This window comes from Pyxicephalus adspersus, chromosome 4 (assembly GCF_032062135.1).
Source record: "Pyxicephalus adspersus chromosome 4, UCB_Pads_2.0, whole genome shotgun sequence".
In the NCBI taxonomy this organism is placed as follows: domain Eukaryota; kingdom Metazoa; phylum Chordata; class Amphibia; order Anura; family Pyxicephalidae; genus Pyxicephalus; species Pyxicephalus adspersus.
Window position 1 is genome coordinate 79,481,477 of NC_092861.1, and position 16,199 is coordinate 79,497,675.

Here is a 16,199-nt window from a genome sequence, read left to right on the forward strand (position 1 = left end):
TACATTTTTTTCTTTTCCCTTTGTTACCCTTGGCCTTCCCCCTATTTGTTTGGGGTATGGTAATATGTTTGAAATATGTTTTCTGTAGCATACTCAACGGAGTCAGTATACTGCCTATACAGGCAGCTAGAAGATGTTAAATTTCCATCAGAATGATATTTTGTATCAGGACCGGATTGCAAACAGGGCATTTTTGTCCTGTTGGACACTGTTTTTCACTGTGGAGAAATCCACAAGATGACTGACTATATTTGTATAAAGTGAAAAGGTTCTGTTTCTAATATATATGTTTGCCTTATTTCTGTACCTTACTACTAATAAAAACCTATTGAAAACAAACTAAAGTACTGTATGAGTGAGTAATATTGAAGTTTTAAATGGATTGATGTGGCTGCACAATTTGCATCTTCTGTTTTTGCAAGTTTTGGTTTTAGGCTCTAGTTTACATGAAGTTTTCTGCTTCGTTGTGAAAAATCTTCCACATATTTACCCATTATTTTGCAACTTGGGGACTTCGTTAATGAGATGGCCAGTGTTTTAGTTATTTGTTTTATAACCTTGTAGATGTGTAAAAGACTAAGCAAGAAAAGACAACTTGAATTGGAAGGCTGGAACTAAAAACTTAAGTATGGAGAACAGTCACATGATGCACATAAAACCCAGTGGAAGTCACATGTAAATATACCCTGTTGAGATTTCACCCAAAATTTATCTGTAAAAGTCACTTTCAGAACTTCAGTATTTTGTTTATTGGAATCGCTTCCCATAAGATTGTGAAAAATCTAATATCTCTCAAAATATTTTGCTTTGTAACTTGTGAACAGTTGTTATAGTTGTTCAGAATTTAGGTTAGTGCTTAGAGGTTAAGTATGCTATATTGTATTATCAGCAAGGCCTTTGATATGGACAATTGGAGAAGCTATCCTTTTTTAAGTATTACCTGGAAGAACAAACTGTAGAGGCTTTCAATCTATATTACATTATCATTACAACTAACATCTCTCTAGAATCGGCCTTTTCTTCTTTTTTCCAAATGTGTAGAATTCTTAACAGAATAACTCTTAACCACTTTAATTGTAGTTTAGAAAAGTTGCTTGTTTACATTTATAGCTACCTCTGTGTGCTTTACATCCTATTAAAATGTACCTATCATTAGATTGTACATAACAAACTGATGGTAAGTAAGTGTTCTGTCAGGGCTCAGGAGTCTTACTACCCATATATTCACTAAAGGAATTTAGTCACTTTAGCAACCTATTCCGACATGTATATTGGTGTGTTGGTTGACATTGTTTGCACTGTTTATATACCAGGTTTGGGGCTCTGGGGGCACACAATGGGAGAAATATCTGTAGTATGCACCACCTCCTTGTGGTTTTTTTTTTCCCTGACATGGTCTGGTTAAGCAAGATTAGCACTAGAATTTGAATAATAACTTCATTTGGGCATCAGCCATGATGATACATGTACGTTTATGCCCAAATTGAATTTTGCTCCATCTCTGGCCAGTTTCTGTTTTACTTTAGAAGCAAGTAAGCTAATTTTATCTGACAGCAAGCACTGTGTGTAGGATAATGCCAAAATGCCAATACAAATTTTCTCCTTTAAATTTTTACCATATGTTGGTGATCATATTATATAAGACTTCATTAATCATAATGTTCATGTATACAGACAACGTTCTGCACAAAGAATTAAATGGGAAAAAAGTGTTTGAGATATCTAAAATCAAGCAAAAAAGGTTTTTTTTGTTCTTTATTCAATAGTGTAACAATTGTAATAGTTGGTAATGTGTGCTTTGACAGTTACAGCAAAAGAAAACATTATTCTTTTGTAAATAGTTTTCAGAGAATTCCACTTGTCGTAGGTAAATGATTTAGATTTGTCTAGCTGTGTAAAAGCCAAAATTGTGTTAGCTTTTGGTTGCATTGTTATATAGCTCCTCCAAAAGAGTCACATAAATCACAAATATCGGTAACCACCCGGCTGTTTTTGGGTAGTAATACAGTGGCTGATACCTACCTATAATTTCTTCCCACCGGCTTAAAAAACATATCTGGGTTTAGGACTGAATATGAAGAACAAATGTATTGTAAAGTGAGCTTTCAGGCACAGGATAGGCAGCTTCTTCAACAAGGATTTAAAAGAAAACCCTTCTGCAAGACTGGTTTGTCTGTGTTTCTGTTTTAATAACTTTTTATTAAATTTTCAAGTAGAACAAGGGCACCAATATAAAACAGGAACAAAATAATAATTGAGAGGGAATAAATTGAAGGGGGGCAGACAAAAAGAGGGTGAAACCCTTCTGACATCTCAACGTCTTCTGAAAATGGTATAGGTCATGTCTCATTGGTAATACAATCCCATAATAGAACCCAGATAAAAACCACAGTAGAAGGAAAGGGAGAATGCTCTGGTTGGGGGAAGGGGTGAACCCAGAAATACCTGAAGGGTTACAGCCCTCACTGAATCCCTAACTACAAACAAAATTTGTGGTGCCCTAAGGTGAGTTTAAATACTTGGTACTGACCGTTGGGAGATGATGCTGTGTTCATAGTTCCCAAATTCTCTGAAATTTGTTATAAATATCTGAGTATCATTCAAAGTTGCGGACATTTTCTCGATAATGAGGTTCCATGACATTTTCTGTTTGACCTGGATGACTGTAGGAGTAGCTGAGCTCCGGGCTCTTGCTAGTACCAGCTTGGCTGCTGTGAAAATAAGTTGAAGTAGGGAGAACTGGGGGAACTTAGTATTCAGGCTTAAGATTTAGTAGAGAGAGCTTGAGGTCCAACCAAAAGACGGCAATCCAGCATATTTTTGGACAATCCCACCAGATGTGAAATGGTGCAACTTTAGAGGAACATTCTGTAAAGCATGATCTAGCCTAATAATTACCCAAATATTTGCAAAGCCTTGCTGATTCTATCTCATCAGTAGTTTACAGTTTGCCCTAACTGCAGCGCTATTTGGAGAGCTACAAGCTATGTAGCCCTAAATGAACTGCCACAGCTCAGCTTGCTGTGCAAATTCTTTTCCCAGGTAGTGATGTAAGCATGCGGCTTGGAGGCTAGTTTAGATAGGAAGCTACTATATATCACTTTTACATGATTCAGAAAATCTCAAGGTGGGGGGGAAAGGGGGGAGCAAATCTTCTAGGACCCTGCAGAAACAACCTATCATACAGTTTCTGTTGTAGGTCATCCACAAACTAAATGTAGCATAAATTAAGTGACCCGGGGAGTTTGTGGGGACAGCCGACCACCTAAACATTTGAGCCTATCACATTTAAACATTGTATGTTTCAGCACTGGGTTAGATCTATGACCACAAGATGCAGAGTAGACTGTCTATAGGGAGAGGAGACACTTCAGCTGCCCCAATAGCTACCCACTCATAACCTGTGTCCGACACAGCGTGATATATTGATTAATTAGCAAGCCTGGCTGCCACATAATATTTGTATAAATGAGGACCAGAGACTCTCTTCCTCCTTTATTTAAAATAAGGTCTGCTTTACCCTAGGTAAAGTTAAGGAATAGCATCTGCACTATCCATATGTAATGAATAGGAACTAGTATCAGAAGTAAATGGAAGGGGTAGTGTCATCTTCACTGTTGGCCAGCTTGGTGCTGTGGTAGCATAGGAATGTCTTATTTCAGAGACCCACACACCAGGTCTGGGTTGAGTAATGCTTTTTTTTGTTTGGCTGAATATGTTCTGGATATGCACATGACTTGCTGGCATTTATGCAATGTTTTACACTGTAATACACAGTCACAGCTGGCTTACTTAAGTTATAATCTTTGTGCATGTCATTTTTTATGTTGTGGTAACAATTAGTCTAGTCTTTATTTCCTGACTTCTTGTCTGAATACAAGTTGCTTTTCTATTAATTGCTGTCATCAGCATAAACCACTATAGTAAAGAGCAATACACCACTTCTTAATGGTAAATGTAAAGTGACTTATGTTAACAGCTGCCCCATTATGACTCAAATTTGCAGTATATAGGCTGCTTTTCTATACAGAGGTGGAAATAAGTCACCAACCCCTTTTTTTTGGTACTAGGTAAGACAATCTTTGTCATACCAGCTGCCATAATTACTAATAGCAAAGGTGGAACAAGGTGCCAGAGACATTCTCAGGGATTTTGGTTCACAATGACATGATAGAATGAAGCAAACATTTTTTGTTACACATCCATAATTTGCTTCCCCACCACATCCCCAAAGCTGCTCTTTTAGATTTAGATCTGGTGACTGTTGAGGGCATTTGTGTGAACTCATTGTCATGTTCAAGAATCCAGTATGTGCAAATTGCAGCCTTTATTCTAAATACTTGTTATGAAAGCGTAAAGGACTCTAGAGCTAATAGTACTTTTATTTTAATTTTATGTAACCTTTTTTTCTTTTTTTCTTTTTCCAGGTCCAGGAACTGACAAAAGACCCTATAAATGAAACCCTTTGCCAAAACTGCTGTCAGTGGACAGTGATACTGTTTACAGCTTAAGATCTTTTCACGAAACCTGCGTCAATTTCCTTACTTTACGAAGACTGTTAGCAGAAATCCTTTAATTCCTGTAAAGGTCTTTCCAGGATGTTTTCTCCTCTCATGCTCAAGTATGCAAAACCTTCTGCATGGAATGGGAACGTAGATGGAAGAGTACAATATATTTCTTGTGAACACTGTGTAGTTATACAGTGGTGTGTGTCAACCAATTCATAGCTGGTGTAGTTGCCTTGCATCGCATCCCTCACCAGCTTAAAAATCCAACCCATCTCCATGCTGTTTATTTCTTTACTGGGTGTTGAATTGCATTTTTCTTTATCTTTTTGCATACCTTAATTGTAAAACTCTTGCTTTGTGTTCCATTTCTTCATTTACTTAGCAGAAATCATCTGCTAGACATTCATAAGCTAACAGTCAACATTATACAAATTTCTACTGCCTCCTCTTATATGCCAAAAGGCACCACTTTCCAAGGAGAAACTTTGTCATGATGATCACTTTAATTTCCGTTACACTTTTTTTTTTTTTTTTTTCATTTAAAGATGAGGAAATTCAGGGATAAAAAATTTGTTGCTGACATGGTACTTCTTCTGTCGCCCAAATCAGTTGTATACTGCTGTATTTTATTAATATATCCTGAACCGTGGACTTTATACCATTTGTTTTTAAAGCTGTACTTTCATGCTTTATTGTTTTAGATATTTTTTTCCCTCCAGCCTTATTGTCACATAGGGAGTTTAAACCCAAAACAAACCTAACACACAGAACAGTGTTTTGGCAGTGCTGTCTATGCATGTAAACAGCCAGGATTACTGTACATGGGATGTTTGTACTGCACATTGCACTATATGGGTCTTCCATTACTCCAGTTGGAATAGTCTGCCCTGCACATGGAAACCCCAGACAGCAGTGTGACATGACTGTCTTACAATTTACTATGCTGTCCACTACTTGCTGAACCTGACATTGAGTATAGGAGGTGTTTTATGTGACAGTCTTGTCTACGTGACATAGATAGCACATTGGTGCTGAAAGGGCCCTTCCATTATATTCTTTGGCATGTCTGATAATCTAAACTGATTTATTTTGCCATTTTTGTTTTTGGGTGGGGTGGGGATTTAGAGTGTGAACAAACATCAATGGTACAATATCGTAGCTTGATTTATAGAATACAGAAGGTATTGATTTGCAGGTATATACATTCTGTATTTTTTATTGATATATGAACTTTCCTTTACATTATGGCATTATGAATATAAATCTATAAATATATTTTGTTATGTATAAAGATAAATAATTATGCATGGGTTTTAGGAAATTGAAGCAAAGTAGCATTCTGAAAGGTTAAGTGCATGCTTTCCTATGGTGTGACCAATTCTCCATTGGGAACATGAACTTTCTGCCTCCCACTACTGATAAAGAAAGCCATTTGTCTAATTCCTCACAACCTTTGACTTCTCTGCCATTTCATTGGTGAGGTTAGAGCTGCGTGATAGAAGATGTCCCATAATCTTTATATTGTTGTAGTTTTTCTTTTTCTCACAACCTAATGCCAGTCCATACTAAAATGCATGTCATTACCATTTTGCCCAATATACATACTGTTGTACAAAAATAAAATGTAGCATCATTTAGTTACACCACACCTCATTGTCATATGTGGTTAGTTTATCCTGAAAGTTATCCTTACTTAAACATAAAAACCCTGCAATCAGAATTCAGGGAGAATTAACCCTTTCCACCAATAGTGTTTGTAGCATTGGATATGTCTGTGTTTACAAAGCAGTCTCCTGTTTCCTACCAAAGGGCATAGAGCTGCATGATGGCTTTATCTGACACTTTACTAACTGTGAATTGGGTGAAGGACACCTTACTGGTTCTCTACTGTAATATTATTGAACAAAGTGAAATCACTAGTGTGTCAGCATTTTATGATCAACACTCAACACTGTTATTCAGAATATACTGAATAATTTTTCCCCAAAATGGCTTTGAATTTTGGTTTATATTCAGATTGCTGACCCCCAAACTTAGGTGACTTGGTATAGCTACTTGCTTTTGTGTACCTACCACATCATTTAGTCAAGTAGTAGTTTTGCATTCCATCACCGATATTCTACATGGCTTGTTCAGTCTTGTTGTGGATACAGGACTGAAAGTTTTTCAGAATGATGGTGGTGGGATGTGGAAACTATAACCATGCTGAATGATGCAAACATATGGGTGGGCAGAGGCTGGAATGAGAAGAGGTAACTATACTAATATACACACACACACACCTAATGTAGTCCCCTCAGTTAATAGGTAATTGCCCTAATAGACCTTTTTACCTTGGTCTTGATTTATATTTGAGAACATATGAATGCAAACTTTCGTATGTGAACTGAAATGCTTTATGATGCACCCTGTAGAATGACACCACCCATTGGAATAATAAAATAAGTTGTATGGAATGCCCTGAGGCCAAATACAGTACTATAAAAAAAATACTTAGAATTTCTCAAAAAAATGACTTTTGAGTGGCAAAATGTTAAGTTCATCTTAGTTCATGTGAGTTTTCATCTTTATAACTATGCTGGTGCCATAATTCTGTACATTTATTTCCAGCATTAACTTTGACCAAGTTGTTTAATCCCTTACACCCCCTAACCCCCCTCACCACCGTCTTCTGCGGAGAATGTGTGTTTTAATACTCTAAATCAGGGGTCGGCAAACTCCGGCCTTTAGGCCAGATACGGCCTAGCTGGTAGTTCGTTCCGGGGGTTGCCAGCGGATTGGCCAGGGGCTGCTGGAGCTCCGGACCCACCCCCTTGCAGTTGCTTCCCTATTTACCCGACTGGCATTGATACTTCCGCCGCAGTAAATAGGGAAAGCTTAATATTTGTATAATATCCCCATATCAGGCTTCAGAATGGTAGGATAATTTTAGATTGTTTTGTTAGTAAAATAGTGTAAAGCATATGGATTTTCAATGTGCAAAAAGGGCATCAATCTATAACCAGATCAGTAAGATCATAAAAAAAAAAGGTTTATAATTGATTGCTAGGGTTCACACACTGTTCATATCCTTGGTGTACATGTGAGGACCTGGGGTTGTTCAAATGACAACTACAGACATCTCATAATGTTCAAAAAAAATAGATCTGTGTCATTTTGCTGAAAACGAATTTCCAGGTGAAACTCCAAATAATTTAGCTGATTTTTTTTTTTTTTTTGGCTGCGTAGTGTATTTAAAGAAATTTTGCCACTCAAAAATTGTCATTTTTTAAAGAGTATCTCTACATAAAATTGTGTCATAGGGTATATCTAGAACCTTTATCGCATTGCATGAAAATTGTCATGTTTTTTTGTCAAGTGTATCTTGGCCTTGCAGTATAATTCTAAAGGAATCACCACTTCTGTATCAGACTGCTTATGTAACAATGGCACCTTGGCACTTTCTACCTTTGGCCTCTGCAGCTTGGTAATGTTTACAAGAAGATTCCTATTGTCAGGATGGTTTATGCTGCCTGCAAGAGTAATTAGTAGCTCCATCAGTATCTACATCCTATCAGAAACTGCTTTTCCCTCACTGTACTATCATTTCCTGTATTTACAGTCCTCCCAGTTATGAAGGGTTCGGCAGGAGGACTTGGTGGTGCTTGTCAGTATTTATATATGTGAAGTTTAAATGCTTTGCATCATTGCAGCATAGCAGAAATACCCTCTAGTAAACAATGCTGAACAATGAATAGTCTGTGTGATTCTTGACACGTGTATATATTTGGTTACATCTAAGCCGAAACAGCTGCAAAGTATAGCAGTACTCTGCTACAAAGTGGAACCAAATGTATTCAGCATCAGGAAGCTGATTGTCATTTGTGCTGCTTGTGGAATTTTGTTCCTAATGGTGCTGTAATGGGGTGCTGAAATCTCCTTTACTGGAAACCATAGGTTTGGAAGCCAGTACTGCACAAAGATTTCATGTGATCCTGCATTTGTTGGGGGATGGCTGTTTTAATCTGGCCTCAGTTTTAAAGAAGCAGTAGTGCTTCGCAACCTAAGCAGAGGAATAAACAGTGAAAAATTTCTTTTTACCACTCAGAATCTGCTTTTTGTTTTTGCAGACCAGGTCTTAAAGGCTATGTTGTTACACAAATGACTGCTGCGTTTACAGCACATAAACTGCTCTGGTAATAAAAACTAAACTGGGGATTAATTCTAAACCGAAATTTATAATTCATTCTGATTTCTAATGTTTTATTCAGCACTTAGACTCAAACACTTTCTTACATACCTCTCAAAGCGGAATGATGTAAGAATAGGAAAGAAATACTTGGAAAGGTAATTTAAGTTTGGTTAAGGGCAAAATGTTTTATTCTTTTTACGAAATAATCCAATGTCCTCTGTTTATCAGCTGTTGTATTATTCTTTATTTACTAAGTCCTATCCCTAAGTAACCACCAGTTAACTAGTATTACTATATCATGATCTAGTGTTCTCACACATAGGAAATCTGTTGAGAAAAAAAGGTATGACAATCTTGAGTGCTTAGAATGCAAAATATGCTGTATATTAAAATATAAAATACAAAACCTTCATTTGTAATGATTTACAAATTCTTAGAACTAAAAGTCCAAATTACTTTTATTTTCTTTTATGAATAGAAAATGTGTTTTCTAGTTTTTGTTTTTTTTTTCCTTCACATGTGTGTATGTGTTCAATAACATATGTGTACACACGCACCCAGTTATTTATATGTATTTGGAAAGCGCTACTCTAAACCAAATGACAACATATTCTCTGGTCGTCATGTCTGTTGTCCGGTGTGTACTGATAAACATATTTTGTGTACGTCTGACTAGTACAGAGTATCTTCCTGACCCCTTCCCAGCCAGTGGATATAGAAAAGCTGGCATGTTGTCTTTTAACGAAAAAATTATATATACGATACAGAGTGAATAATTTTTTTGTTTTTTGGAAAAGAAAACAAAGCCTGACAATTAACATTTATATATTTGTAGATGGGGGTAAGCAAACTAGCATTGTCGGGTGGATGCTTACTAAGGGACATTTGTTTTAGGAAGCATTAATGCAGTTTAATATTGTTTTTTCTTCTGTATTCCCTTTTGTCTATAAAGTCAGAGACCAGATAGTGTTATTTTACCTAACATTTGTGTGGGCGTTTGTCATCTTTTTCAGGCATTAGCTTGGCACTCTTCCTTTTAAATCCTGACATTTTTTCTGGAAGATTACACAATTAAAACTAAGTCTAGGCATATTCTGAATGAAGAAAAATTCATGTCAATGCTTTCATGTCATCCATGTCCTACTACCTTTTTGCTAAATTGGCGATTAATAAACACTTGTATGTAAAGATTGGTATCTATGTATCCATAATTATGTAAAAATATATTACACCAGCCAAATTCTTTCCTTTTGATGTCTACAAACAGTGTACAAATAATGTCTCATGTATGTTGTCCAAACACTTTCACTTCTACATTGTTAATGTAAGGAATATCAGCGGCATTAGTGTGTTTACAGTTTACATGTTGTCACAAGACCTGTTTATTGTATGCAGGATGCATCTTTCTTGAAACCATTTACACTAATTGCTATGGAAAGGTGACAGCCCACAAATGTACTACCTTCTACCCAACAACCTGATTTGGACACCTTTTCCTTTTCAATTGCAATATAAAAGCAGTGCTTTACTCCACATGGTGTTAGTAGGTATTGCCTTGTGTATTCCATTTTAAATTGTAATCTAGTTTTAAAACAAATGGTGATGCATGTAAATAAAGCATAATGGATCTCTGACTTTGTTGTGTTTTTCATTTTATGTATGAGATTTATTTTGCTATGAATTCCTCTTTACCACTGATCTTTTTGTAATTGTCAGTGTTTTTTTGGGTTTTTTTTTTTTTGTTCCGTATGTCTCTGTCCCATAAAGTTTCTCCTTAGGTTGCCTTCTGCAGTCAATAGATGCCCATTTCCTGTAAAATTGCACACAGTAAGCCTTTCCAGTGGCGTGGTTGGTTCTAATGAAATCAGATTGTTTTTTTTTAAATTGTTGCTGATTAGTTATTTGCAAAATCTTAAGCATTACAACTCATCGTTATTGTATGCATTACTTGTCTTTACAATGAGCCTTTGGTACATTGTAATATTATGGATACTTGGTTTGCATATTTGGAAATTTGTTGAAAAATTGGACAACATGTTACGCAGTGTGTGGATGAAGTATCCCTGTTACAGCCTTGGCTATAAGTGTGCTTAAGTCCATTTCAATGCAAAGTTTTAAGAAAGAGTATGAAGTACATATCTGCAACGCATGCTCATGATCCTTTTAGGTTATGTTGTGGACTGACAATAATTTCTGTAGAAGATATGTTAGCCTTGAGCATTTTTTTTTCATTTAGCATTTAGGTTGTAGAGAGCTGCAAATCATTCTGAAGACACAGGACAGCTCAGAATTTATGGCCAGATCAACCATGGGTTTTTCTGCACCTTTTAGACAGATAAAATAGATATATTCTTGGTCATGTCACCAACTGGCCCTGGAGGAAGGGGGCTCACAATCTGTTATGTTTAGATTTTTGTATAGAGCTGAGAAGAGTTAAAGCCTGATGAAAGTTTTTTTCCTCTGTGCCCACCAGCACCTTTATCTTTATGACTACCAATAATGAGCTGGTGAATCTTTTCCAGTACCTGACTGTTAAAGGCACCAGTCCTCCATATTTTCTACAGCACAGGGGTTTCTTAAAGGGCTAGGAATCTGTATGTAGTGTACCTCTTGCGTTTGCATACTTGTTGTGAAGTGATGGGAAATATCTATACAATAAATACAAAATTAGGCATTTAAAAAGAAAGTTTAGCCATTTCTGACAGTATGTTGTTTGCTTTTCTTTTTTGACTTTCTATTGTATTGGCAACCTTTTTCTTGTGACAGCAGTGAGGGGAGCATTTCTCCCCAATGGGTTCACAAATAAAAAGGGACTGAAAATGTTCCCCACTCTACCTAATAGTAAATAAAAATGTCTAGGATTTGTTAACATGAACTCTAGGGAGTCTATTTACAAAGCGGCAAAAACATTCCTTGATGTTGAATAAAAAAAGGTATATTTATACCTTTTTAGTGTTCCTAGTGTGGTCAGTAGGTTAATCAAATCGTTGGCTTAGCCTAGACCCTACCCATGGTCTGCAGAATTACAATCACAGCTTCATGCTAAAACTGGAAATTATTTTATCACATGCAAGTGTGGGTGGAAAAAGCTGCCCATCTTTCCAGATCTTAGCCATGCATAAAAGAAGCACAGCTGAGGGGATCTAAGAACTAACTGCTCATCTATGAGTACCCTAGTTCACATTTACCATAAAACATGGGCCTATTCGTTATGCTACAATTCCTTGCCTGTCAGGGATTCCACACCTCATGCAGAGAAAATGCTTTAAATAATCCTCCCTCCCCCATACCGACAATCCAGGAATTCACATTGCTCCCTTTACATACTACTGTGGGGTCATGAGAATAGGATTTGTGTGCAAAACCTTGAAAATGTTTTAATTTTCACATTGTCAGCACATTGACATAAAATAGACTTGTGATATATGACTAGAAATAATTCCATGATGGTCTGCAGGAGGACTTTGTATACAGTGGAAGCTGCTGAGTTTCAACAAACCCTAAACAATGCAACCAACAATCTTACAATAAATATGTTGTTTATACACCCTTACATCCTTAATGCATATGTAGACTTTACACATTTATTCTCTTGTCAATAAATAAATGTCTCACAGTAAATGTTAGAAATTAGTCCATTTCCTCTGAGAATTTCCACACACTACACATCTGGGCTCAATTTGATGATCCTGCAGACAATGGGGGATGGTGTGCCTTGCTTTGAATGATATGGTCATCTGGCTGGAGACTGTAAATTCTGAATTCATTCACATATGCCTTTATACTACCCAAATTATATTGTATAATAATTACATAATCTCAAGCTGTCTTTTTAGGTATACAATGCTAAACCATACTTTAAAGATTAATTACCTCTCACACCTTTCCATACAGAGCTAATCAGCTGCAGTTGGTCCAGGTAGGCCTAATTGGTGATTTTTGAGTGACCTTTGCTCCCAAGGTTTAGAGCCTCTCACAGACTCCCGATGCTTCTTACCAGCATGCCTGAGCAACCAATCACCAATTCTGATACTGCCACTATCACCAAACCCCATGTAATCTTCAATACCATCCAACACAGAAAACAAGCCTTCAAAACAAGAACAGAAAAGCATTCGAGTACAGGGAAGGCAAGTATAAGTAGATCAGAAGTGGTCTGAATGGACAGTGGCATATATCAGTGATTTATTTTCAGAGGGATTTTATATTCACAATGATTGTTCATGAACTTAATGATTTTGATGAGGGTTATTTCTGCCTTTCTATTATGTACTCTAGTAAACATGTTCTATTTAATTTTGAGACAAGGTTTACATATAAATATCTGCATGTGCTGTAACCCTACAGACCCCAGCTGTCACAATGCTGCATGTTACCTAGTTATACAAACATTTGTGTGAAACCTGTGTCATATTCAAAAGTAATCCAAAGTCAAATGTGAAGCCATCTGTGCAACAGCTAAATCTTGGCTGAAATTGGGTCACGCAACAGGACAAAGATCCCAAGCATACCAACATATCTACTGCAGAATGGCTGAAAAAAGAAAAAAAAATCAATTTGTTGTAATGGCCCATGCAAAGTCTAGACCTCAACTCGATCCAAATGCAGTGGCAAGACCACATGAGAGCTGTGCCTAAAGGAATGTCTGCAAACCTCAATTAACTGAAGCAATGTTGTAAAGGAGCAAAATTCCTTCACAACAATGTAAGAGACTGGTAAAGTCATACAGAAAATTATTGTTGCTAAAGGTGATTCTACATACTATTGAATCATGGGGTGTGCTTTTCAGCTTTTTTACACTGAAGTGGCTTCTTCATTTTGGCTTCTGTTGCTTTTGGGGGACTGCAAAAAAGCAAGCCAAATACAGGTTGTAAGGAGGTGAACTGCAGGTCTAATACACTTGTTAATTCTGAATGAGCTCTTACCAAACTGGTGCCAGGCCAAATATTGTTTAGTTTATTGACACAATCTCTGCAACAACCATAATTTATTGTGCAGCATAAATGGAAAGGTTTTAGTAAGGTAAGCTAAAAGGAACCATAAAACCTTCAGTTGTTTTAATTTCACCGCAAATCCTGAGAAGCCCACAGGTTCCAGGGAAATCAGAGTAAACATTTTCAGCACAACAAAGGAGCCTGTACAACTGTGCAAGACTGATTATTATTTCTGTAGCTCAGAAACAAACAGCCTATTATTGGATTTCCATACCAGTTTTAATGTGCATCACGGCATATAGTCCTAACTGGATTTTTTGCTAGTCATACTGGAATTTACACTAACCAGACAAGTAAGTTTATTTGTGTATATAGTTGTCACTAAAACTTTTGTGGATGAAATTCCAATATATACACTGGATAGTTATATGTTCAACCCTCAGAAGCTGTAAAGAAAACATTTGTCAAAAACTTTTTTTGTTACCAACTAGTGGACTGAAAAAAAAGGGAGAAGAATAATAATACAACATAGTTATACCTGTTTGTGTTTTGGCACGTGTTCTGTATGAAACAAATTTATAGGGGTCAATAAGTACATTTGTAGGGATGTATCCAGTCAATTGTTTTTCATAATAGCTGCATAATTTAAAAAAAATCAACAAACAATTTTTAATTAGTATTTGCAAAGTGCTGTGTTGGCGCTATATAATGTCCATTGTCATATCCCACTTGTCCCTTACAGGGCTCACAATCTTATGTCATTAATGTAGTCTGAGGACAATTTTTGAGGGAAAGTCAATTAACCTAACTGCATGTTTTTGGGGTGTAGGAGCAAACCAGAATACCCAGAGGAAACCCATACAGACACAGGGAGAACATACAAACTCCTTGCAGATAAAGGCCTGGCTGGAATATGAACCTGTAATCGACCGTGTTTCCCCGAAACTAAGACATACCCATAAAATAAGCCGTAGCAGGATTTCTAAGCATTTGCGCAATATAAGCCATACCCCGAAAATAAGACATAGTGATAGGCGTGTTGTTCTGTGCGTACTGCAAGCTGAGGCATAGATGGAGACATTGAAAGTGAAAGTAAAAGTCTCCTCAGTGAAGTGATGAGCAGGACGCTCTGTTTTGGGTATTGTGTGTTCTCAGGGGGAAGTAGTAAAGCTGTGGCTGCCGTTTTACTCGGCACTGTGGGTCTCTCTCCCCCCAGCACCAACCAGCAACAGTCTGTGGGTCTCTCTCACCCCACACAAACACCAGGGGATAGGGGAAAAGCTTCAGCAAGCACTCTGCTACTGAGCCCAGAGAGATCATTCCAGCTCCACTGTGCAGATGGGACCCAGTTCTCACTGGATTCCTGATAAATAATACTTAATAAAAAATAAGACATCCCCTGAAAATAAGCCATATTGTGTCTTCTTGAGGAAAAAAAAATATAAGACAGTGTCTTATTTTCGGGGAAACACGGTAGTGCTGCAAAGGCGAGAGTGTCAACCACTGATCCAACTAGTGCTGCAAAGGCGAGAGTGCTAACCATTGAGCCAACTTGTCCTACAAAGGTAAGAGAGCTAACCACTGATACAACTAAAGCTGCAAAAATGAGAGTGCTAGCCATTGAGCCAATTAGAGCTGCAAAGGTGAGAGTGCTAACCACTGAGCAAAACCATGGAAAAAAGGCCATTGAACCTTGTTTGGCAACATGGAAAACTAATGATACTCTTAAATGCAGAAGGCTATAAAAATTTTATTTTGCAGGAATGTACCTAAGCTAGATTTACATAGAGCAGTAGCAAATATTTAAACCAGCATAGCCAGAACTTTTTTTTTTATTACTTAGTTTTAGACAGCCTAAGGAAGGGTAAAAAAATGTCAATTTTTTTTTGTCCCTTTGGGGAGATTTCCACTTCTTCAGGGATGTAATTAGTACAGATAGTAGGTGTATCAGCACTACAGCATAATAACAAAAAACAGTATAGAGGCTTCCATGTACAATCGTATCTAACGTCATCAAATCTTGATATACATACTAAAAGTGTTTTAATTACAGGTGCACTTGATCACCTGCTATGGAGACAAGTAGAATGAGGAGTTAAAACCACAACATACAAAGATAGCGGTATCAAATCAATCTTCCACAATAAAGTCCAATTTCAATTATTAGTCTTTACAGGGGACTGTCATCAAAGCATATATTTATCTACTATATTTGAGAAAGACACAATGAATATCATGAACAAGGATTCAAAGATATCCCTATAAAAAACTTTACATCTAAACATTTATATACATATTGTGAGATCGCCCATAGCAATATGGGGGGGGGGGGGGTTCAAGCAGCAAACAGGGACAGCAGGTTTTAAGTGCATCAATAAGCAGTCTGGGAGTTTATATCCCCAGCCTAATTTCCAGGATGCATTTCAGGTGAGACAGTTACACCAGATAATACCCAGGCCTCTTTAACTCCCCCACCTGGCCATGAAGCCTGCTACTTCAAACCCCACCTTCAGGTTAAAAGAAAAACTGACTAAACAGAAAAATATTCTGCGTATAACCTGTATCTGTGGCAAATGTACCTGTCAT

The 16,199-nt window shown here is 37.0% G+C and overlaps 1 protein-coding gene across 1 annotated transcript in view; it reads left to right on the forward strand.

Annotated features, from left to right (window-relative positions):
• Nucleotides 1–10,313, forward strand: part of FOXO3 (forkhead box O3) — a 44,141-nt gene extending 33,828 nt beyond the window's left edge. Inside the window, exon 3 of the mRNA XM_072408736.1 lies at nucleotides 4,428–10,313. The gene's annotated coding sequence lies outside the window, so the exon portion shown is untranslated. The remainder of the gene's footprint in view (nucleotides 1–4,427) is intronic.
• The last annotated feature ends 5,886 nt before the right edge of the window (nucleotides 10,314–16,199 follow it).